We start from the raw sequence: 24,018 nt of genomic DNA, 5'->3' as shown, positions 1-24,018 counted from the left end.
AGGGCAATGTATAAATCAAGAAACTCTAATGGAGCCCATAGTGAAACCATGTGAGTAAAGTGATTGTGGTGCTAATTGTGTAAATATTGTTAAAAATGGGGATAAATATTAGTGATGCATGATGGGGTGTGTTAATGAATGATTAATTATAAGGTATGAGCCATAATTAAAAAAAAAAAAAAAGTTAATATGCAGCAGGTTTGATATTGTTGCAATAGTAATGGTAGGAGTTAATTCAAGTATACTCCATAATTAATATTTTCATTCATCCCGGCTGGGTATATGGATCCAATCTTGAAAATCCACTCACTCTCTTTTCTCAGTAAGTTTTCAGTTAAACTGCCCACCCGTATTCCGAGTCTAATCCTCTCCAGGCCAAAAACTTTCAGCTCCTCCCGTCTACTTTCATGGTGCGTGTGAAAGTGACGGGCGACTGATGTTAGTTGTTTCATCTTGGCCTTGTCTGAGATGGCATTGCGTATTGATCCTATATGCTCTAAGATGCGTTGCTTGAAGGGACGGGTTGTCATGCCAATATATTTCTGATTGCAGCTGCATCTACGGCAATAGATGACGCCTTCAGTTTGACAGGTCATGTAATCTATGATTTGTATCATTTTTCCATATCTGTCCTCTATTTCCTTTGTTGGATCAATGAATTTGCAGGCCTTGCATCTCCCGCAAGGATGTGTTCCAGTGATTATTGTTTTTTTGCTGGGAAATTTTTGGAAATGACTCCGTACAAGGCTGTCTTTGAGATTTTTCGACCTGCGCCAACTCATAGCAGTCTTGGGGCCCAACTTCTTGGATAGGATCGAATCTGCATGTAGAATGTGCCAATGTTTTTGTATTGCTTCTTTGACTACCCTCCATTCTTGACAGAAGTTGCCGACAAAGCGAATGGTTTTATCGGCGGTTTTGTCTTTCTGTTCTCTTTTGAAGATGATATCTTCTCTCTTTATATTCATGATGGTTTTCATGGCTTTTTTGATTGAGGTTTTACTGTATCCTCTATCACCAAGTCTCTTAGTTAGTTCTGCGCTTTGCGTTTTAAATTCTTTATTATCTGAACAGTTTCTACGAAGACGAAGAAATTCCCCTTTCGGTATATTCTCTACAGTCGGGGGGAAATGAGAGCTGGTTTGGTGTAGTAATGTATTAGTTGCTGTGCTTTTTCGATATAAATTCGTGGCAAGCATTCCTTCTGAGTTCTTATAAATCAGCAGGTCCAAAAATGGTAGTTCAGACTGACTTATACTATGTGTAAAACGAATGTTCAGGTCATTTTTGTTTAGGTGCTCAATGAATTGGTGTAGTAGCTGTGAGTCACCTTCCCAGATCATAAAGATATTGTCTATATATCTATTCCACATAACAACGTGGGCTGTAAATATATCGTTGTTATCTTTGAAAACAATTTCTTTCTCCCACCATCCGAGGAATATATTGGCATATGTGGGCGCACAAGCTGCCCCCATAGCCGTGCCCCTTGTTTGGAGGAAGAATTGATCGTTAAACGTGAAAAATTATAATGTAGCACGAAGCGGAGTAATTTAATGAGAAAGAGATGAAACTCTTTTCTTCCTTCATTCTGTAGAAAATGTTCTACTGCTCTTATTCCATCTTCGTGGCCTATAGAGGTGTACAATGCCTCAACATCTAGAGTTACCAGATATTGCTTATCCTCTAATCTTAGGTCGTGTACTTTCCTTAATATGTCAGTTGTGTCTTGGACATATGAGGGAAGATCTAGAACGAATTGTCTGAGATGCAAGTCAAGAAAGATGCTTTCCCTCTCTGTTAGTCCCCCTATCCCGGACACAATGGGTCTTCCCGGTGGGTTTTGGATGTTTTTATGTATTTTTGGCAACATGTAAAAAGTGGGAATTCTGGGGTTCTGAATCAATAGGTAATCAAACTCTTGTTTGGTAATGGTTCCTTGTGCTTGTGCTTGGTTTATGATGTTGTCATAAATTGATTTGTAGTTCTGCAATGGATTGAGTAGTATTCGTCTATAGCAATTAGTAGTGCCTAGTTGTCGCTGTGCTTCCTTAATGTAATCTGTTTTAGACCAGATAACAATGTTGCCCCCTTTGTCTGAGGGCTTAATGACAACATCATGCCATGTCTGTAATTCTTTAATGGCATTTCTTTCTTGTCGAGTAAGATTGGAATGTCTCCAGTATTTATTTTTGTTTATGTGTATTTGATCAAACTCTTTGGCCACCAGTCTCATAAAGACCTGTACTTCAGGGCAGATTTGCTCTTGAGGGAAATATGTCAATTTCTTTCTACAGATAGGCCTGGTGGTGAGTTCTTCTTCAGTATATGAAATTTGTTCTTGTTCAAGTTCCTGTAATGCAATGAGAGCTTCTTGTTCCATCTGGGATAGATCTGAGGATGTTGTTTGAGAGGTCTCCAGCATCGATGCACCATTGGTTGTCACTTCCAGTTGGGCCAGTGGAAGAATCGTTTCTTTTTCGGCATATAGTTTGGTTAGCAACAACTTTCTGCCAAATAATTTTAAATCTTTTTCCCCTTTGAATCTGTTAAAATGTTCGGTGGGGGAGAAAGTCAAGCCTTTATTAAGTATGGATTCCTGTGTTTGTGTAAGTATATGATCTGATAGGTTAATAATCTTCAGTTTAGAGTCATCATCTTCACAGGTTTGAGTTACCAGTGGTCCTGTTGATGTTGTCTCTTGTATGTGTTGCGGGTCGTGGGGGGTGAGGAATCCCATTGCTGCGGTCCTCTTCTTCCTCTTGTCCCCCCGCCTCATCTTACCCCTCTTTGTCTGCCTCCTCCTCCTCCTCTGGGATCCCCTAAAAAAGAAGCTGAGTTCTGAGGGTTGCTGGATGTGTCTTTCCTAGCGTTGGAGTATCTCTCTGTGGTATAATCTATAGTATCTTCTGCTCCAGATGTCTCCGCCTCAGATGACGAATATTGGCCTGTGTGCCTAGGAGGATCTCTTTTTCAGGATGATTTCTGCCATTTGAAGATTTTCCCAGATACAAAGTCTCTTTTATCTCTAGCATATTTGGTCTTTTTTCTGTCTATGATTGTTTGCTCATAGGCTTGGAGTTCCAATTTGTTTTTTTCAAATCATCGTTGGAATTGAGAGTCCTTCTCCCAAATTTCCAACTTTTTACCTAGTTTATCCAGCTTACGTTCACACTCCTCCAATATTATGTTGTTATGTTTGATTAAAACATTCATAAGTTCATTGGACAACTTTAGAAGGGTGTGTTCCCATTCTTTTTTCAGATTTTCACTTGCCAGTTCGAATGTTGGGAAAACTCTTGGGCGAAGGCCACGTGGAGATATTTTATTTTTTATATAATTTTCTAGAGTAGTCAAGTCCCAATTGGTTCTGATTTGTTTCCGTAGTATTGAATTAAATTTTTGAAAATCCTCTTCCCAACTGATGTGGGGTTCAATATTTCCCAGGTCACTCGGAAAGATGTCATCTAGATTATCCTTATTTTTACGTCTTGAGCAAAGCTCTTGTTTTAAACTGAAACTCATACTATAGTGTATTTGAAAACTCCTAAATTATGAATGTATACACGAGACAGGGTTTCTTAAGAGAAGGAAACACCTGTTCCTATATTGCGTGACTGTGCAGGTGTCCCAGGAAAGCTGAGTTATCAGCTAGTATATGGTTTTTGAAAGAAAGGGGTGATGGGAACCGCACAAGTCCATTAAATTCAAAATAGATTTAGGCCTCTGAAAAACTGAATTTATTATTGAATTGCTTCTTAATATAGAAACCGTATGTATATGGATTGTCTATCCTAGTACATATAATTGTTGCTTTCAGTGGTGCTCCCTAGAGTCAGAAAATAATCTAACTAGAGAAACCAAAACAAAGAGGTGTTTGATAAGTAGACTCTTTTTTGGGAGCACTCTAATTCAGAGGATGATGTTTATAACGTATATGGTACTGATAAAAACATTTTTAATAGATAGATTAAAAAATGAATTTTTAGGAGTATCTATGTGTGGACAAAAGGTTTCGCGAAAATATAAAGATCAATAATAAATAATGAGTGATATCAATATCACAGTCTCAAAGATGCCGGAAATCAATAACTGTAATACTTTGATTATATCATCATTGCACATTATCTCTCATGTACTATATGACCATCATTTATTCTGCAAATACCCATTCTGGGTTATTGTGAATGCAGAGAATTAAATCATTGGTCATGTGGGACCGATTGCCAAGTGGTATAGATGTGAGTGACTTTATATTTGGGAGTCAATTTATTGCAGTACCAGGGTGTTCAGAGGTGGTCTCCCATCCTATTACTAACCCGGCCTTCCACTGCTTAGCTTCCAAGGTCAGAAGAGATTGGGCATCTCCAGTGAGGTATGACCGCAATTATTGAACTCTCCTTTGTTAGTCACTTCAAAGGTATATAGTGTGGTCTTTATATACCTGCAATATATATATATATATACCCAGGCTAGCCACCATCTGTTTATTCATTTCCTTCTGATGAAACGGCCAGTGTTGTAGGCCGAGAAACGCGTTAAGGTACTCCATTGAAGGACTTCATCTGACTGCTGCATTCTCCTGACACTCCGCGAGCCGTATCTATTGAGTGGATCATAGCCGCAATTAAACAGACTTTTCACCAGCGGCTGGAGAATCTGCTGCTTCATTTTTTTCCCCCAATAAATTTTTTATTGTTTTATGGTGTAATAACAAGGCAAAGGAGACAGCATTCTTAGTTCAATCAATAATACAAGGAAACACAATCCATGAGGTGTAGACATTAACAGTTAAGCCTAGACAATATGGCCAGATGTGAATATACTCAATGTCCAGGTTACTAACTCTCGTCCGAGGTCAAATCCGGCCTCCCTGGATTAAGGCTGTCTAAACCGAGGAATTTCTTAGCACTAAAACTAATAAGGAAGGGACAGAAAAGAGTACAGGGTGGAAAAAGAGACTCAGAAACAGAGAGGGGGGGGGCGGGGACAGTGTGGACTATCTCAGATCCAGTCAGGTCAAAAAGCAGAAATACCAACGTGTGACCTCAAGTGACAGTATGGCAACTGAAAGTCGGAAATAGAGACCCTTGTGGGAGACCCGAGTCAAAGTATCACCAACGTGTAAGCTTGTGAGGATTTAAATTCCAGCCAAGGGGACCAAGTAGTCGTGAATCTCCGTTGAGACTCCGGAGTCACCCGCAGTTCCTCCATAGTCATATACCAGTCTACTCTGGCCACCCACTCCCTCACAGTAGGGGGCTCAGTGGACCGCCATCGAACCGGGATAACCGCTTTGGCTGCGCTATTAAGGAACTTTAATAGGGAATGTTTGTAGGTCGACAGGGGCCATGTAACACAGTTGAGAAGCCAGAAGGCAGGCTCAGCAGGAACCCCCGAACCCACTATCCTCCTTGAGTTGGCAATAACTGTATCCCAAAATGGACGAAGTGCGGGGCAGTCCCACTAGATATGCATCGGTGAGCCCGTTGCAGTATTACATCGCCAACACGTGTCGGGGTACATCAGGGAACATTTTAGCCAGGGTTAGGGGACACCTGTACCACCTGGACAAGACTTTGAAGTGCGTTTCGAGGACTGAATAACTTGGGGAACTCACAAAGGTAGCTTGAAAACACTTCTCCCAGTCCTCCTCTGACAGGTCCATCTGTGTGTCACGGCCCCAATCTTTGGCATATTTAGGGAGATCTGGAAATTTATTCACGATCAAAGATCTATAGCATTTTGAGAGGAAGTGTAGTGGGCGGGATGGGTCTAAGCATAAATTCTCAAAAACCGTCAGAGGCCTAGTCAGGTTTGGGCGGATAGCACTCCCCAGGGCAAAATGTTTCAGTTGAAGGTACCTCCAAATCTCCGAAGGTGGGAGATTCCACTTTGATTGCATCAAGGGGAAGGGGATTATCTCCCCACGTTCCACCAGCTGGCCAGCACGCACCACCCCCACTAGTTTCCAGGGGTCAAATCCCCGGCCTGAGACAGCCGGCGGGAAATCTGGGTTATAGAACAGTGGGGTCAGAGGGGAGTATTTTGAGGAAATATACGGGAGAATCCTAAGTCTATTCCAGCGCGAAAGCGTAGGGCCTAAGGTAGGATGGTCTATACGTGGTATCTTTGAGCACCAGGGGTAGTAAGCAATTGGGGTGGGTAGCACAGTTCCCTCAATATGGACCCATTGTTTCGTATCGTGTGGGCGTGTCCATTCTAAGATTCGGTGGAGAATAACAGCTTCATAATACAGTGTGAAGTGCGGTAGTTGAGGACCGCCTTTATGTTTAGGACGAAAAAGAATGGAATGTTGGAAACGAGGTCGCTTGCCCCCCCATACATAATCCCGGACCAAATTGTGTAGATCTCTGAACCAAGTTTTGGGAATGGAGACCGGGAGCGTCTGAAGGAGATAGAGGACCCGCGGCAAAACGTTCATTTTAATGACACTGAGCCTCCCCAACCAGGATAACCTCCTGTTGCCCCAGTCCCGGAACTCGGAGCGAAGTGAGGCAAGCAATTTTTTGACATTTTCGTCAAAAAGGCGCGATAGATCTTTATGTAAGGTGACCCCCAGGTATTTACAGCTAGAAGGATGCCAATGGAAGGGGAAGGATCATTTGAGGCCATCAAGAGCTCGGGAGGGCTGTGAAACAGTCACTGCCACTGACTTAGAGAGGTTAATCTTAAAATTTGACAGGGAACTATATCTATCAAGTTCGGACATCAGGTTGGGGACTGAGACCACCGGATTCGATATAATAGCTAACAGGTCATCTGCGAACAGCGCTAGTTTATATTCCCTGCCCCCCACCATGAGTCCCGAGATGTTGGGATTTAGTCTAATGGATCCCGCCAGAGCCTCCATACAAAAAACGAAGATTAGGGGCGAGAGGGGACATCCTTGTCTAGTACCGTTCCTGATCGGAACTGGACGGGATAGGTCTCCATTTATTTTTATCCTCGCAGTTGGGAAATTATATAGTGCTAAAACGCGGCTCAAGCTGACAGGTCCCAGCCCTATGTGTCGCAGGACCCCCTCCATAAAAACCCAATCGACTCGGTCGAATGCCTTCTCGGCATCGGTTGAAAGCACCACTATCGGTTTATGGCTATTCGAGGCTAAATGTATCAAATCAATGATTTTGGTAGTATTATCACGGGCTTCCCTCCCGGGTATAAAACCCACCTGATCCGGATGTACAATATTGGGGAGTAGTAGCTTCAATCTGTTAGCTATAAGTTTAGTGAACAGCTTGATGTCTGTGTTAAGGAGGGATATCGGGCGGTAACTTGCGCATTGGGTCGGGTCTTTCCCTTCCTTTGGTATGACCGTGATGAAAGCCTCTAGTGATTGAAGGGAGAAACCGCGATTATCGGAAACCTCGTTGAACACCAATAGCATTTTAGGTAAGAGGGAATTTTTAAAAAGCTTATAATAAGAGACAGTATAGCCATCAGGGCCCGGGCTCTTCCCAGAAGGGGTCTCCTTAAGAGCTTGTTCCAATTCTGGGAGAGAAAAGGGGGAGTCTAGCCAAGCGCTATCTTCCTCTGATATTTTAGGAAGTCCCGCGGCACTAAGGTATCTCTCCACCAAGTCTCGAGTAACCGATAGTGATCCCGAGGCTCCAGACTCCTGAAGATTGTACAATTTAGTGTAGTAAGAGTGGAAGGCCCCAGCAATATCTTTTGTAAGGGTGCGGTGGGTCCCCGCCGCATCCTGTATTGACTGGATAAACAGCGTGGCCCTCTGCGCGCGGAGCGTCCTAGCCAGAAGCTTCCCCGGTCTATTACCCCATTGATAAAAGCGGTTCCTGCACAGCCTATAATCCCTCTTAATGTCTGCGAACAGCAGGGCGTTGAGAGCTGCTCTCGTCTCGGTCAGTGCGGTCAGCACCGATGAAGACGGGCTTGTCTTATGCGTTGTCTCCAAGTCCCTCAACCGTTGGAGTAAAGTAGCCTTTTCTCCCAGCCTTTCTTTCTTCAGCATGGAACCTAACTGGATGAGCTTCCCCCGCAAAACACACTTGTGAGCTTCCCACACCGTGACCCGGGAGACATCTGGCATCTCGTTAGTTAGGAAATAATTCTCTAATGTCTTGAGTAGCTGGGGTTGGAACCTCGTATCTGTTAGAAGTTGTTCATTCAACCGCCAAGTGCATTGTTTCAAGTGTGGATAGGACGTCTCCAGGGTCAGGGAGACGGGAGCATGGTCCGACCAGGTAATTAGACCAATATCAGTTTCCCTGACTAGGTGCAAAAATCTATGGGGCAGGAGAAAATAATCCAACCTAGAGTAGGTGTCGTGGGGTCTGGAATAGAATGTGTAAGCCCTGTTCCCGGGATGTTGGAGTCTCCAAGTGTCGGCCAGCTGGTGGTCATGAAGGGATCGACGCACTCTACGATGCGATGCTAGGGAGGGCCTTGTCGGGTTCCCAGAGATGTCCACCTCCGGCTGGAGGGCCCAATTAAGATCACCTCCAATAACTGGGATACCCACAACTAAGGGGGCAATACGGTTGAGAGCCTTCACTAAGAAGCTAGATTGTGATTGATTGGGAACATACAGATTAATAAACGTATACAGCTGGTCAAACAGTTTACATTTCACTAGAAGCGTTCTACCCTCCTCCAAAGACTCAAACGTAATGTCACAAAAGGGCAAGCGTTTGGATATCAAAATAGCGACACCCAAAGATTTACCTTTGCTGTTGTTGTTATAAAAGGAGTGTGGGTAATTACGGTCTTTGAGAACTGGGGCCGTTCCCATTTTAAAGTGCGTTTCCTGTAGAAAAGCAACATCAGCCCTAAATGCAAAGAGGTCTCTGAGCACCCTTGAGCGTTTCTCCGGGACATTGAGGCCCTTCACATTAAGAGAAACCAATTTTATAGTTGTCACTTTGGGGTCAACCGCCATCATCTGGGTACCAAGGAGGGGTGCTGAGTCCGACAAGGAGGGCAAAACCGCTCACTAGACAGAGAGCCACACATTGGGGAGAGGGGGAGAAAAGAGAGAGAGAATGAAACAGAGGCAAAGAAAACACGAAGAAGGAAGTTCAAAGAACTTAACTCTAACAAAAATCAACCGATTAAATCAGTGACTATAGAATAGAACACACTACCGCCTCTCGGGAGCTCGGATGCGTTAGTCGCATCGAAGACCGAGAATACTCGGGCGGTGCAGGGGCGATCTGGGGGTCCGTGTCAGCCCCAGCCCCGACAGGAAAATTGGCATCAAATCAGGGATATATCTAACAGTTCAATCACACAACTATAAAAGGGGGAGGGGGAAACATTTTAGAGAAATAGCATTTAACTGAGAACAAATACCTCCAGCCTATACAGGTCAGATGGGTGCTCGTCGAGTCGAGTGCGATCCCTATGCCCCGACCACGCCTCCCGAGGGAATGCGCGCCGAACGGCAAGGAAGTCCCCCGAGTCGTCAGTAAACATGTTAAACTAAATAAGGGTCACTTAAAATTGCTGAAGTAAATGTCCCGAACCAAGTAGAGACCCTCATTTCTTCACTGACTGCGTGAGGGAACGCTGCTCCCTAGGAGGTTTTGGGTTACGGTGGACAAGGTGCCAGTCATTATCAGGGTGAGAGAGTTCCGGTGGAACACCATGATTCAGGGGTTCCTGCCAATCCGGAAGAGAGACCTGTGGCACACCCAAAGCTTGGCAGAAAAGGGGCAAGTCGGAGGGGTCTTTAAAGGAGTACAGTTTCCCATTTTGCGAGACCTGGAGGCCAAAAGGGAAGCCCCATCTATATTTAATGCCCAGCTTCCGGAGCTCCGCAGTAAGTGGGTGTAGAGCTCTTCGCTTTTGAAGGGTCGTCCACGATAAATCTTGGAAGATCTGAATCCTATAAGAAGCAGTCTCTATCACATCCATACGACGGGTCTTGCGGAGGATCTCCTCTTTTTCTGCGTAGTAATGTAAGCGGCAGATGATGTCGCGGGGGCGTTCGGACGGTGCTCCCCTAGGAATCAGGGCTCGGTGGGCCCTATCGAACTCGATCGTTGAAGCAGGGTCACGTCCCAAGAGTTCGTTGAAAACTGTCGTAAGGAAGTCAATAAGGCGGTCTGCCGAGATGTCCTCCGAGACCCCCCGAATCCTCAGGTTATTTCTCCTTCCGCGGTTATCTAAATCTTCTACACGGTCTTGTAGCTGTTGGAGGCTAGTCGCCTGCTTAAGAACTGTGGCCCTAAGGGCGTTGTGTGCTGCTGCCGTGTCTGAAGAGAAGCCTTCCAACGAAGACAGACGGGAACCAATATGTGTTATTTCTGCCTGAACCACGGCAATCTCTGAGCGGACAGTTTCTCTGACCCTGCCTTCCAGATGTTCAAAGTCCTGCTTCATTGGGAGGGCCTGGAGAAGGTTCAGAATCTGGGAGAGGCTTCCCGGATCCGTCGTGGGGTGCAAGCCTGCCCCATGGGACCCCACTTGAGAAGCCGAGTCCGAAACAGGCGAGAGACGTGGGGTTGGGGGCGAGGAGTCATCCATCGTGGGGGCAGAGCCCTGGGGAAGGAGAAATTGCCTCATACCGACCGAAGTTGGAGAATCCATTGCGCACGTCGGAGTGAGTTTATGCGACTTCCTTCCTCTCCCTTGCGATCCCTTCTTACCTCTCACCATGGGGCACCTCAGTCGCGTCAGTAAGTCAGCAGAAGTTTTGTTGTGTGATTAGAGCAACCTCCCATCAGGGCCAGCGCTGGCACGTCACCCCAGAAACGAAGTGGCTAGCAGGCCATCAATATGGAAGTAAACTTGCAGTAAGGAAACAGTGAGTTCGTGTAGTCATGAGGCTCCGACACTGCAACTCACTCTATTGGCAGTATGTGAAAAATCTAGGCTCCATTGTAACATAGATGTGTCAGTGGGATGGTGCAGGGGGAGCCGAACGTGGAGGTAATACAGAGGGAGAAAGCGGTGTCTGCCGCATCCATCTAGACCCCGCTCAGGTGTCAGTGGGGATAGGCTGCATACACAAGAACTGTGAGCCAGCAGGGTCAGGGGGGGATGCTGCAGGAGGTTCTGTGTGTCAGCTCTCTGGATGCTGTCCCTCCTGGAGAATAGTGAGGGCGATGCCAATCCCAAGATGGCCGCCGTCCAGCCCTCAAGCCTGGGACTTCCCGCGGCCCGTGCCGTCATCCACCGCTGCCAGGCAGGGATAGGCAGCCCGGTGGGAGCGCTGGGGGTGTGGGTGAGGGGGTTCAGGGCCCAGGAGCTTCGGAGGACCGCCGCGGGCCGCGCTGCAGGGCCCGGACGCCGAGCGGCGCCAACCGCAAGATGGCCGCCGCCCGACACACGCGCCCCGGGCCTTACCTCAAGCAAGCTCCGCTCCACTTGGTCTTCGGTCGGGATCCCGGCCCGACGGGCGGAGCGTCCAGCGGCAAGAGGTGGTGTCCTAACAGGGGAGGCAGTCAGCGACACGGCAGCCCCGGGTCCAGCAGGCAGCACCGCCCGGCGGCTCAACTCCGGAATCGAGGCCCCGGCTCCCGCAGCAGAGGTAGGCCGCAATCCGCAGGGGGCAATGGAGGGCCCCCCCCGACTCCGCAGCACCGACCTCCGGGCACAAGGGAGCACAGCTAGCTCGTGAGGGAGGAAAACGAGCTGTGGGCCTATATAAGTCAGGGCAGGGCACAGCTTTAAGGGGACACAGGCCGGAGCTCCACCTGATTACGACCTTCCCTGATGCCGGCCAGGCCACCTATCCCTGCTGCTTCATTTTACTGCACCGCTGCACATCCTAATCGGTACAGTACCCTTTAGCGGAGAAAAACAACCGCGTTCGAGTGGATGGTTCACTGGTGACGTGACCAGCTGCACTTTCATTTGCACAGAGCCGCTGCAAACCCGGCTTAGTACAGCGCCTTTGACGGAGAGGCTCTCACATCAGGTGATATACTACAAGTGAATTTGACCATCACCGTCTATTTGTCACACAATAATACAGCACCGGTGTCCGCATTCTCAATACTGGGACACTGTTTGCCAATGAGGCTCTTTTGTGTATAAGGAGAAGAGAGACTGTACATTTCAACAGTGATCTATAACAGAGGTACCTCTCATCAGTCTCCTTCCTATATGTATTTCAGCTCGTGGACGCACGGCTGATTTTTATGAAGCACCAGTGCAGCTCTTAATTAAGGTTTATTAGAGTTTTTCTTACTCATATCAGTTCAGGAGATATGGCAGTCCTATATATATTTATACAATATTAATTTTTCATTATCTTTAGGCTAGTTCATGTATTGTATTTTTATGTGTTTAATATAACAATATTTTAATAAAAAAATATATACTAGATTCATCCAGCGCTCCCATTTCCTCTCTTTTTTTCATCCTATTACTAACCCGGCCTTCCACTGCTTAGCTTCCAAGGTCAGCAGAGATTGGGCATCTCCAGTGAGGTATGACCGCAATTATTGAACTCTCCTTTATTAGTCACTTCAAAGGTATATAGTGTGGTCTTTATATACCTGCAATGCTGCAATTGATAGACACGTATGGTACAATTGCTAGAAACATGAGATTATATGCAATTATCTGACCAAGTCACCATGTGACACGTCAGCCACAAAACAAAGTATACAGGTAAATACAGGCCTATTATGTGGGAAATTTTTCAAAACCACGGAGTATTCATAAATGAACTGGCCTAATATTTATAATTATGTCCTAGGAGCACCAGTACGGCCGTGTTAAATTTACATTATATGTAAATATTATTACTCTGCACAGACTGCAGATAAACCATGAAATACACAATAGTATATCAAGAAAATAGCACCTCAATAATTCTTTAAAGCAGTGTTATATCAATGCACTTGCACCTTCCATCCATAACTAATCATAACTATGTTATGAAAAAATGTGCTTTTGCATGTTATTTATCAGCAAATCGCGGCTAGAAAAATAATAATATATATATATAAACTTGAACACTTGTTCTTAGACGCACACCTGTTGAAATAGGAACTTTCAGTACAATAGCTGAAACCAATCAGTTTCAAACTGAGATGCGTAACCAATGGTGGTATTTCCACATTTAAATTCAGCAGTTGTCACAGTATTACTGCAATTGTTTACTTTTATGAATAAAAGAAACAGATGTAACCATTAAGTGACTGTTGTGTCACAGTTGTATCTAATGTTCATGTGCTGAATTGCCAGAAATGCAGACAGTACTCTGATAATTCCTAGAGACGAAGTCCTACTATTGCTGCTAATTCAGAAGAAAAACAGAAGCGTGACTATTGTACAGAGAAACGTTCCAACTGATTTTTACAGGTTGTATAAGCAGCGTTCTAATGATTGCTGATGGCTCTAAAGATAGTTCACATGGGTACGGGGTGTATACGATACCAGATCCCAAGTGATAGTGCAGCCGCTGGGAGTCCCATTTTCAGCCGTGCATCAGCTCTGGGGAATCCCGTTTCCGGCCCTGCACTGGCTCCGGGGATTGCCGCGGCGTGCGGTTGAGGTGTCTGCGTGGCCGTTGCCTGGTGACCGCCTAGAGACTCCGGCTGATGCGGTCACGTGATCGCAGTTTCCTGTCCTGACGTACGTTTCGCAGAGAAAGCTTGTTCACAGGGCGTGCTGTAATCTCTCAGAGTATCAGTATTTAAGGATAATTGCTAGTAGCTGATTGGATACTTAGTTGTGACAGACATTTGATCCACCAATCCTTTTTATTTTTCTCAGCTCTGTTGAATAAATGGGTTTGGCTCTTAATCAATAAGTAATTAATTATTGAGAGTTGTATTATTATATTTGTGTGACCATAGAATGAATGGGGGAAGGGAGGGAAGGAATGAAGGGAGGAGAAAAAAAGGGGGGGGGGTGGGAAACAGGAGAAAGAGGGGAAAAAAGGAAAGGAATGGACAATTTTTATATAGTGGTGCAAACTATGACGTGTGTAATAGTATTAACGGCACGTGAATAATAATAATTAGTGCAAGGGATGCATACCTAATATATGATAATACATTTTTTGATTACCATAGGAGTTAATTAATTAGGTAATTGTGCTCTGTGCGTCTATAAGGCTATGAATGGACAAAAATGCATATAATAATGTGGGGAAGACAGAAGAAGAAAGGGAAAGGTTATGTTGTGGATGTGATTGTCTGTGCTAGATTGTGTAGGTGAGTGTGAGTGTTAGATGCAGTATTAATAGTGAATTTATCTTATGTGTGAAACTATAAACAGTAAGAGGGCAATGTATAAATCAAGAAACTCTAATGGAGCCCATAGTGAAACCATGTGAGTAAAGTGATTGTGGTGCTAATTGTGTAAATATTGTAAAAAAATGGAGATAAATATTAGTGATGCATGATGGGGTGTGTTAATGAATGATTAATTATAAGGTATGAGCCATAATTTAAAAAAAAAAAAAAGGTTAATATGCAGCAGGTTTGATATTGTTGCAATAGTAATGGTAGGAGTTAATTCAAGTATACTCCATAATTAATATTTCCATTCATCCCAGCTGGGTATATGGATCCAATCTTGAAAATCCACTTACTCTCTTTTCTCAGTAAGTTTTCAGTTAAACTGCCCACCCGTATTCCGAGTCTAATCCTCTCCAGGCCAAAAACTTTCAGCTCCTCCCATCTACTTTCATGGTGCGTGTGAAAGTGATGGGCGACTGATGTTAGTTGTTTCATCTTGGCCTTGTCATACAGTTGCTATATTTAGAAGCAATTCAATAATAAATTCAGTTTTTCAGAGGCCTAAATCTATTTTAATTTAATGGACTTGTGCGGTTCCCATCACCCCTTTCTTTCAAAAACCATATACTAGCTGATAACTCAGCTTTCCTGGGACACCTGCACAGTCACGCAATATAGGAACAGGTGTTTCCTTCTCTTAAGAAACCCTGTCTCGTGTATACATTCATAATTTAGGAGTTTTCAAATACACTATAGTATGAGTTTCAGTTTAAAACAAGAGCTTTGCTCAAGACGTAAAAATAAGGATAATCTAGATGACATCTTTCCGAGTGACCTGGCAAATATTTAACCCCACATCAGTTGGGAAGAGGATTTTCAAAAATTGAATTCAATACTACGGAAACAAATCAGAACCAATTGGGACTTGACTACTCTAGAAAATTATATAAAAAATAAAATATCTCCACGTGGCCTTCGCCCAAGAGTTTTCCCAACATTCGAACTGGCAAGTGAAAATCTGAAAAAAGAATGGGAACACACCCTTCTAAAGTGTTCCAATGAATTTATGAATGTTTTAATCAAACATAACATAATATTGGAGGAGTGTGAACGTAACCTGGATGAACTAGGTAAAAAGTTGGAAATTTGGGAGAACGATTCTCAATTCCAACGATGCTTTGAAAAAAACAAATTGGAACTCCAAGCCTATGAGCAAACAATCATAGACAGAAAAAAGACCAAATATGCTAGAGATAAAAGAGACTTTGTATCTGGGAAAATCTTCAAATGGCAGAAATCATCCTGGAAAAGAGATCCTCCTAGGCACACAGGCCAATATTCGTCATCTGAGGCGGAGACATCTGGAGCAGAAGATACTATAGATTATACCACAGAGAGATACTCCAACGCTAGGAAAGACACATCCAGCAACCCTCAGAACTCAGCTTCTTTTTTAGGGGATCCCCGAGGAGGAGGAGGAGGCAGACAAAGAGGGGTAAGATGAGGCGGGGGGACAAGAGGAAGAAGAGGACCGCAGCAATGGGATTCCTCACCCCCCACGACCCGCAACACATGCAAGAGACAACATCAACAGGACCGCTGGTAACTCAAACCTGTGAAGATGATGACTCTAAACTGAAGATTATTAACCTATCAGATCATATACTTACACAAACACAGGAATCCATACTTAATAAAGGCTTGACTTTCTCCCCCACCGAACATTTTAACAGATTCAAAGGGGAAAAAGATTTAAAATTATTTGGCAGAAAGTTGTTGCTAACCAAACTATATGCCGAAAAAGAAACGATTCTTCCACTGGCCCAACTGGAAGTGACAACCAATGGTGCATCGATGCTGGAGACCTCTCAAACAACATCCTCAGATCTATCCCAGATGGAACAAGAAGCTCTCATTGCATTACAGGAACTTGAACAAGAACAAATTTCATATACTGAAGAAGAACTCACCACCAGGCCTATCTGTAGAAAGAAATCGACATATTTCCCTCAAGAGCAAATCTGCCCTGAAGTACAGGTCTTTATGAGACTGGTGGCCAAAGAGTTTGATCAAATACACATAAACAAAAATAAATACTGGAGACATTCCAATCTTACTCGACAAGAAAGAAATGCCATTAAAGAATTACAGACATGGCATGATGTTGTCATTAAGCCCTCAGAAAAAGGGGGCAACATTGTTATCTGGTCTAAAACAGATTACATTAAGGAAGCACAGCGACAACTAGGCACTACTAATTGAAATAGACGAATACTACTCAATCCATTGCAGAACTACAAATCAATTTATGACAACACCATCAACCAAGCACAAGCACAAGGAACCATTACCAAACAAGAGTTTGATTACCTATTGATTCAGAACCCCAGAATTCCCACTTTTTACATGTTGCCAAAAATACATAAAAACATCCAAAACCCACCGGGAAGACCCATTGTGTCCGGGATAGGGGGACTAACAGAGAGGGCAAGCATCTTTCTTGACTTGCATCTCAGACAATTCGTTCAAGATCTTTCCTCATATGTCCAAGACACAACTGACATATTAAGAAAAGTACACGACCTAAGATTAGAGGATAAGCAATATCTGGTAACTCTAGATGTTGAGGCATTGTATACCTCTATAGGCCACGAAGATGGAATAAGAGCAGTAGAACATTTCTACAGAATGAAGGAAGAAAAGAATTTCATCTCTTTCTCATTAAATTACTCCGCTTCGTGATACATTATATTTTTTTCACGTTTAACGACCACTTCTTCCTCCAAACAAGGGGCACGGCTATGGGGGCAGCTTGTGCGCCCACATATGCCAACATATTCCTCGGATGGTGGGAGAAATAAATTGTTTTCAAAGATAACAACGATATATTTACAGCCCACGTTGTTATGGGAATAGATATATAGACGATATCTTTATGATCTGGGAAGGTGACTCACACCTACTACACCAATTCATTGAGCACCTAAACAAAAATGACCTGAACATTCGTCTTACACATAGTATAAGTCAGTCTGAACTACCATTTTTGGACCTGCTGATTTATAAGAACTCAGAAGGAATGCTAGCCACGAATTTATATCGAAAAAGCACAGCAACTAATACATTACTACACCAAACCAGCTCTCATTTCCCCCCGACTGTAGAGAATATACCGAAAGGGGAATTTCTTCGCCTTCGTAGAAACTGTTCAGATAATAAAGAATTCAAAACGCAAAGCGCAGAACTAACTAAGAGACTTGGTGATAGAGGATACAGTAAAACCTCAATCAAAAAAGCCATGAAAACCGTCACGAATATAAAGAGAGAAGATATCATCTTCAAAAGAGAACAGAAAGACAAAACCGCCGACAAAACCATTTGCTTTGTCGGCAACTTCTGTCAAGAATGGAGGGTAGTCAAAGAAGCAATACAAAAACATTGGCACATTCTACATGCAGATTCGATCCTATCCAAGAAGTTGGGCCCCAAGCCTGCTATGAGTTGGCGCAGGTCGAAAAATCTCAAAGACAGCCTTGTACGGAGTCATTTCCAAAAATTTCCCAGCAAAAAACCAATAATCACTGGAACACATCCTTGCGGGAGATGCAAGGCCTGCAAATTCATTGATCCAACAAAGGAAATAGAGGACAGATATGGAAAAATGATACAAATCATAGATTACATGAACTGTCAAACTGAAGGCGTCATCTATTGCCTTAGATGCAGCTGCAATCAGAAATATATTGGCATGACAACCCGTCCCTTCAAGCAACGCATCTTAGAGCATATAGGATCAATACGCAATGCCTTCTCAGACAAGGCCAAGATGAAACAACTAACATCAGTCGCCCGTCACTTTCACACGCACCATGAAAGTAGATGGGAGGAGCTGAAAGTTTTTGGCCTGGAGAGGATTAGACTCGGAATACGGGGGGCAGTTTAACTGAAAACTTACTGAGAAAAGAGAGTGAGCAGATTTTCAAGATTGGATCCATATACCCAGCCGGGATGAATGAAAATATTAATTATGGAGTATACTTGAATTAACTCCTACCATTACTATTGCAACAATATCAAACCTGCTGCATATTAACTTTTTTTTTTTAATTATGGCTCATACCTTATAATTAATCATTCATTAACACACCCCATCATGCATCACTAATATTTATCCCCATTTTTAACAATATTTACACAATTAGCACCACAATCACTTTACTCACATGGTTTCACTATGGGCTCCATTAGAGTTTCTTGATTTATACATTGCCCTCTAACTGTTTATAGTTTCACACATAAGATAAATTCACTATTAATACTGCATCTAACACTCACACTCACCTACACAATCTAGCACAGACAATCACATCCACAACATAACCTTCCCCTTTCTTCTTCTGTCTTCCCCACATTATTATATGCATTTTTGTCCATTCATAGCCTTATAGACGCACAGAGCACAATTACCTAATTAGTTAACTCCTATGGTAATCAAAAATGTTATTATCATATATTAGGTATGCATCCCTTGCACTAATTATTATTATTCACGTGCCGTTAATACTATTACACACGTCATAGTTTGCACCGCTATATAAAAATTGTCCATTCCTTTCCTTTTCCTTTTTTCCCCTCTTTCTCCTGTTTCCCCCCCCCTTTTTTTCTCCTCCCTTCATTCCTTCCCTCCCTTCCCCCATTCATTCTATGGTCACACAAATATAATAATACAACTCTCAATAATTAATTACTTATTGATTAAGAGCCAAACCCATTTATTCAACAGAGCTGAGAAAAATAAAAAGGATTGGTGGATCAAATGTCTGTCACAACTAAGTATCCAATCAGCTACTAGCAATTATCCTTAAATACTGATACTCTGAGAGATTACAGCACGCCCTGTGAACAAGCTTTCTCTGCGAAACGTACGTCAGGACAGGAAACTGCGATCACGTGATGCGCACACGTGACCACATCAGCCGGAGTCTCTAGGCGGTCACCAGGCAACGGCCACGCAGACACCTCAATCACACGCCGCGGCAATCCCCGGAGCCAGTGCACGGCCAGAAATGGGATTCCCCGGAGCTGATGCACGGCTGAAAACGGGACTCCCAGCGGCTGTACTATCACTTGGGATCTGGTATCGTATACACCCCGTACCCATGTGAACTATCTTTAGAGCCATCAGCAATCATTAGAACGCTGCTTATACAACCTGTAAAAATCAGTTGGAACGTTTCTATGTACAATAGTCACGCTTCTGCTTTTCTTCTGAATTAGCAGCAATAGTAGGACTTCATCTCTAGGAATTATCAGAGTACTGTCTGCATTTCTGGCAATTCAGCACATGAACATTAGATACAACTGTGACACAACAGTCACTTAATGGTTACATCTGTTTCTTTTATTCATAAAAGTAAACAATTGCAGTAATACTGTGACAACTGCTGAACTTAAATGTGGAAATACCACCATTGGTTACGCATCTCAGTTTGAAACTGATTGGTTTCAGCTATTGTACTGAAAGTTCCTATTTCAACAGGTGTGCATCTAAGAACAAGTGTTCAAGTTTATATATATATATATATTTTTTTTTTCTAGCCGCGATTTGCTGATAAATAACATGCAAAAGCACATTTTTTCATAACACAGTTATGATTAGTTATGGATGGAAGGTGCAAGTGCATTGATATAACACTGCTTTAAAGAATTATTGAGGTGCTATTTTCTTGATATACTATTGTGTATTTCATGGTTTATCTGCAGTCTGTGCAGAGTAATAATATTTACATATAGTGTAAATTTAACACGGCCGTACTGGTGCTCCTAGGACATAATTATAAATATTAGGCCAGTTCATTTATGAATACTCTATGGTTTTGAAAAATTTCCCACATAATAGGCCTGTATTTACCTGTATACTTTGTTTTGTGGCTGACGTGTCACATGGTGACTTGGTCAGGTAATTGCATATAATCTCATGTTTCTAGCAATTGTACCATACGTGTCTATCAATTGCAGCATTGCAGGTATATAAAGACCACACTATATACCTTTGAAGTGACTAATAAAGGAGAGTTCAATCATTGCGGTCATACCTCACTGGAGATGCCCAATCTCTTCTGACCTTGGAAGCTAAGCAGTGGAAGGCCGGGTTAGTAGTAGGATGGGAGACCACCTCTGAACACCCTGGTACTGCAATAAATTGACTCCCAAATATAAAGTCACTCACATCTATACCACTTGACAATCGGTCCCACATGACCAATGATTAAAATTCTATGCATTCACAATAACCCAGAATGGGTATTTGCAGAATAAATGATGGTCATATAGTGCATGAGAGATAATGTGCAATGATGATATAATCAAAGTATTACAGTTATTGATTTCCGGCATCTTTGAGACTGTGATATTGATATCACTCATTATTTATTATTGATCTTTATATTTTCGCGAAACCTTTTGTCCACACATAGATACTCCTAAAAATTCATTTTTTAATCTATCTATTAAAAATGTTTTTATCAGTACCATATACGTTATAAACATCATCCTCTGAATTAGAGTGCTCCCAAAACAGAGTCTACTTCTCAAACACCTCTTTGTTTTGGTTTCTCTAGACCAATCCTAATAATGGAGATGCATTGTCAGATGTTGTGGTGTGCACCAAACAAACAACCCTGATGGCACTCACTGCAATTACAGTGCTCCTCCTCAGCCTGGTCTGGCTGCCCCTCTCTTTCCCCTGCAAGCTGCAGTAACTCACTGACACTGACACTGACAGTACTAGTACTAGTACTAGTACTGCTGCTGCTGGAAAAATGAGTGATGTATCAATGCTGCTGCCGACCGCCTGCCAGTATTGAACGCTGGCTGCATGCTGCTCATCAGTGGCTGGCGTTGGCATAGAACAGAAGAAGAGAGGTGGGCATGTGGCGGGTGTGACGGGTGGGCGTGCGAGCAGCATGATGTCATCACGTCACATCACGCTGTTTTTGTACATGGTGGTGGAGCTGGGAGTTTGAAAGCCGGTGGCAGTGGCACCCTTGATTAACCCAGGCGTCTGGTCAGTAATGCAGTCCTGACAAGGTGCAACACAGAGGGGACAGTAATCAGCCCGCTCGGCGATCGCTGCATCATGCATGTGAGATCGGGGTGCCGGACATTAGGGGGTGCCTGTGCGCACCAGGCACCCCTCCTGCGCATGCCTATGATTAGCAGAATTGCGAATAGAAATTTCTTAGCAGTTTCTGAGTAGCTCGAGACTTACTCCTACACTCAGGGCCGGATTAACAATGGGGCGGATGGAGCTGCAGCTCCAGGCCCCCCCATCAAAATAGGCCCACTGCATCTACTGTGCTGAGGCTGTAGACAGGAAACATTTTTCCTGCTACAGCAGCCTGCAATTGCCACCCTCCGACCCCCTGCCCTCCGACAGTGGGCTGTAACTTCCCTTCCTCCTGTGGCAGCTACGCACAAACACCACCGCAGACACAAACTTCAAACACACGGCAGCGGAGTGGAAGGGGTCACTAGCCCTCCCTGCGCCGCACAGGCAGTGATGTAACTGCAGTCAGTGTTTCCTCCTCTCTTCCGGAGTCCCGGGTAGCTCCGCCTCCAGCCAGGTGCTGTAATGCTGCATGCTAGGGTTTCCTTCATAAAAATGGGTGTGGCCATTAGTGATGAGCGGGTTCGGTTTTACTCGGTTTTACTCGGTTTTACTCGGTTCTCAAAACGGCATCTTATTGGCTCACGGATGTCACGTGTTTTGGATAGCCAATAAGATGCCGTTTTGAGAACCGAGTAAAACCGAGTAAAACCGAGTAAAACCGAGTAAAACCGAACCTCGCTCATGGCCATGGGGGGTCCGTTGTTAGGCCACGCCCCCGAATTTGCGTGGCTCCTGCCCCTCACTGCTTCCTCTGTGGGGACTTGGAGGTGACAGGTATAGTATACATGTGTGTTTGTGTGTGGGGGGGAGGGGACAGGCTGTGTGTATGTGTGGTGACTGGGGGTAACAGGCTGTGTTTGTGTGTGGGAGGGGGTGACTGGGGGTAATATGCTGTGTGTGTGGGAGTGTGTGTGTGAGGGGGTGACTGGGGGTAACTGGTTGTGTGTGTGTGAGAGGGGGGGACAGGGGGTAACATGCTGTGTGTGTGTGGGGAGGTGTGACTGGGGGTAACATGCTGTGTGTGTGGGAGGGGGGTGTGACTGGGGGGTAACAGGCTGTGTGTGTGAGAGGGGGTGACTGGGGGTAACAGGCTGTGTGATTGGGGGGGGTGACTGGGGGTAACAGACTGTGTGTGTGGGAGGGATGTGTGACTGGGGGGTAACAGGGTGTGTGTGTGTGTGTGTGTGTGTGTGTTTGTGTGTGTGGTGGTGACTGGGGGTAACAGGCTGTGTGAGGGGAGGGGGGATGACTTGGCTGGAGGTAACAGGCTCTGTGTGTGTGTGTCGAGGGGGGTGGGACTAGGGGGAACAGGCTGTGTATGTGCGGGAAGGGGGTCTGTGACTGGGGGTAACAGGCTGTGTGTGTGTGTATGTGTGTGTGTGTGTGTGTGTGTGTGAGGGAGGGGGGGTGACTGGGGGGGAACAGGCTTTGTGGGGTGACTGGAGGCACTGTCGGAGCCACCCCATGTTGTTTCTGCCACTTTTTTTCTTTTTTAGCAGGGACCTGCGGCAGTGTGGTGCCATGAAGGGGCATGCAGCAGTACTAGCAGGAGGAGGTGGTCCAACCAGTCCAGCCGCACTCACCTTTTTTACCACTCTCTGACACTGTTGCCCGACAGAAAACAGAAGAATGGACCCACTGCTGTCTGAGAAGAAAGGGGACCCGCTGTTACCGTCACTGATGAGAAGGGGGACCCACTACTGTCCGAGGTACACAGTGCCGTTTCACTGAAGGGAGGGAAGCACAGTGCCACTTGTACTGGGGGCAGAGGACAGAGTGAAGTACACAGGGCCACCTGTACCCCCTCTCTCTCAACCATCCATCTGTCTCACTTCTATCTTTTTCTCTCTTTCTCTATCTCCCCTCTCTCAACCCTGGTCTCTCTCACCCCCACTGTTTCCCTCTTTCTTTTTCTTTCATTCTATACCCCTCCCCCCTTTGTCACCCCCTTCTCTCTCTCTCTCTCTCTCTTTTTAACTCTCTCGCTTGTTCTCTTTTCTTTCTCTCATTTCTCTGTCTTGCTCTTTCTTTCTCTCTCACTTTCTCTGTCCCCCCTCTCTCTCTATACCCTGCTCCGACCCTCTCCCTCGTTCATCCACCCCTGTCTCACTCAACTTTATCTCTCATCCTCCCTGTCTCTCTCTCTCATTCTCTCTCTCTCTCCCCTGCTCTCCACCCCATCCCACTCTCTCTCAACCCTCTCTCTTACACTACCTCTCTGTCTCACCTTTCTCTCCCTCATACTTTCTCTCTCTCTAACCCTCTCTCACTTGCTTTCTTTTGCTCTTTTTCTCTCTCATCTCCCTCCCTCCCCACTCTCTCTTACACCCTGCTCCCCCACTCTAACAACCCTCTGTCTGTCTTTCTCTGTCTTTTTTCTTTCTCCTCCTCTTGCCTCTCTTGCGCTCCTTTCTCTACCCTGCTGTCTGTCTCACCTCTCTTTCTCTCCCCTTTCTCTCCTCTCTTTCTTTCTCTCTCACCCACACTCTGTCACCTCTTTCCTCTCCCATCTCTCCCTCCCGTTCTCTCAATCCCTCCTTTGTCTCACCTCTCTCTCTCTCTCTCTCTCTCATTCTTTTCTTTCTCTCTTATTCTCTCTCCCCTGCCTCCTCTCCCCCGCCCCTCTCCCTCTTTCAAACCTCTCACCCACCTTTCTTTCTT

At 44.6% G+C, this 24,018-nt stretch overlaps 2 pseudogenes; one reads left to right on the top strand and one right to left on the bottom strand.

The window, feature by feature from the left end:
* Window positions 1-4,269: 4,269 nt before the first annotated feature.
* LOC134912189 (5S ribosomal RNA) lies at window positions 4,270-4,389 on the bottom strand (annotated as a pseudogene).
* Window positions 4,390-20,267: 15,878 nt separating this feature from the next.
* On the top strand, window positions 20,268-20,387 carry LOC134911984 (5S ribosomal RNA; annotated as a pseudogene).
* The last annotated feature ends 3,631 nt before the right edge of the window (window positions 20,388-24,018 follow it).

This window comes from Pseudophryne corroboree, chromosome 4 (assembly GCF_028390025.1).
Source record: "Pseudophryne corroboree isolate aPseCor3 chromosome 4, aPseCor3.hap2, whole genome shotgun sequence".
NCBI classification, from domain to species: Eukaryota; Metazoa; Chordata; class Amphibia; order Anura; family Myobatrachidae; genus Pseudophryne; species Pseudophryne corroboree.
The sequence above is the reverse complement of the archived record's forward strand: the minus strand, read 5'-3'. Positions and strand labels throughout refer to the sequence as shown.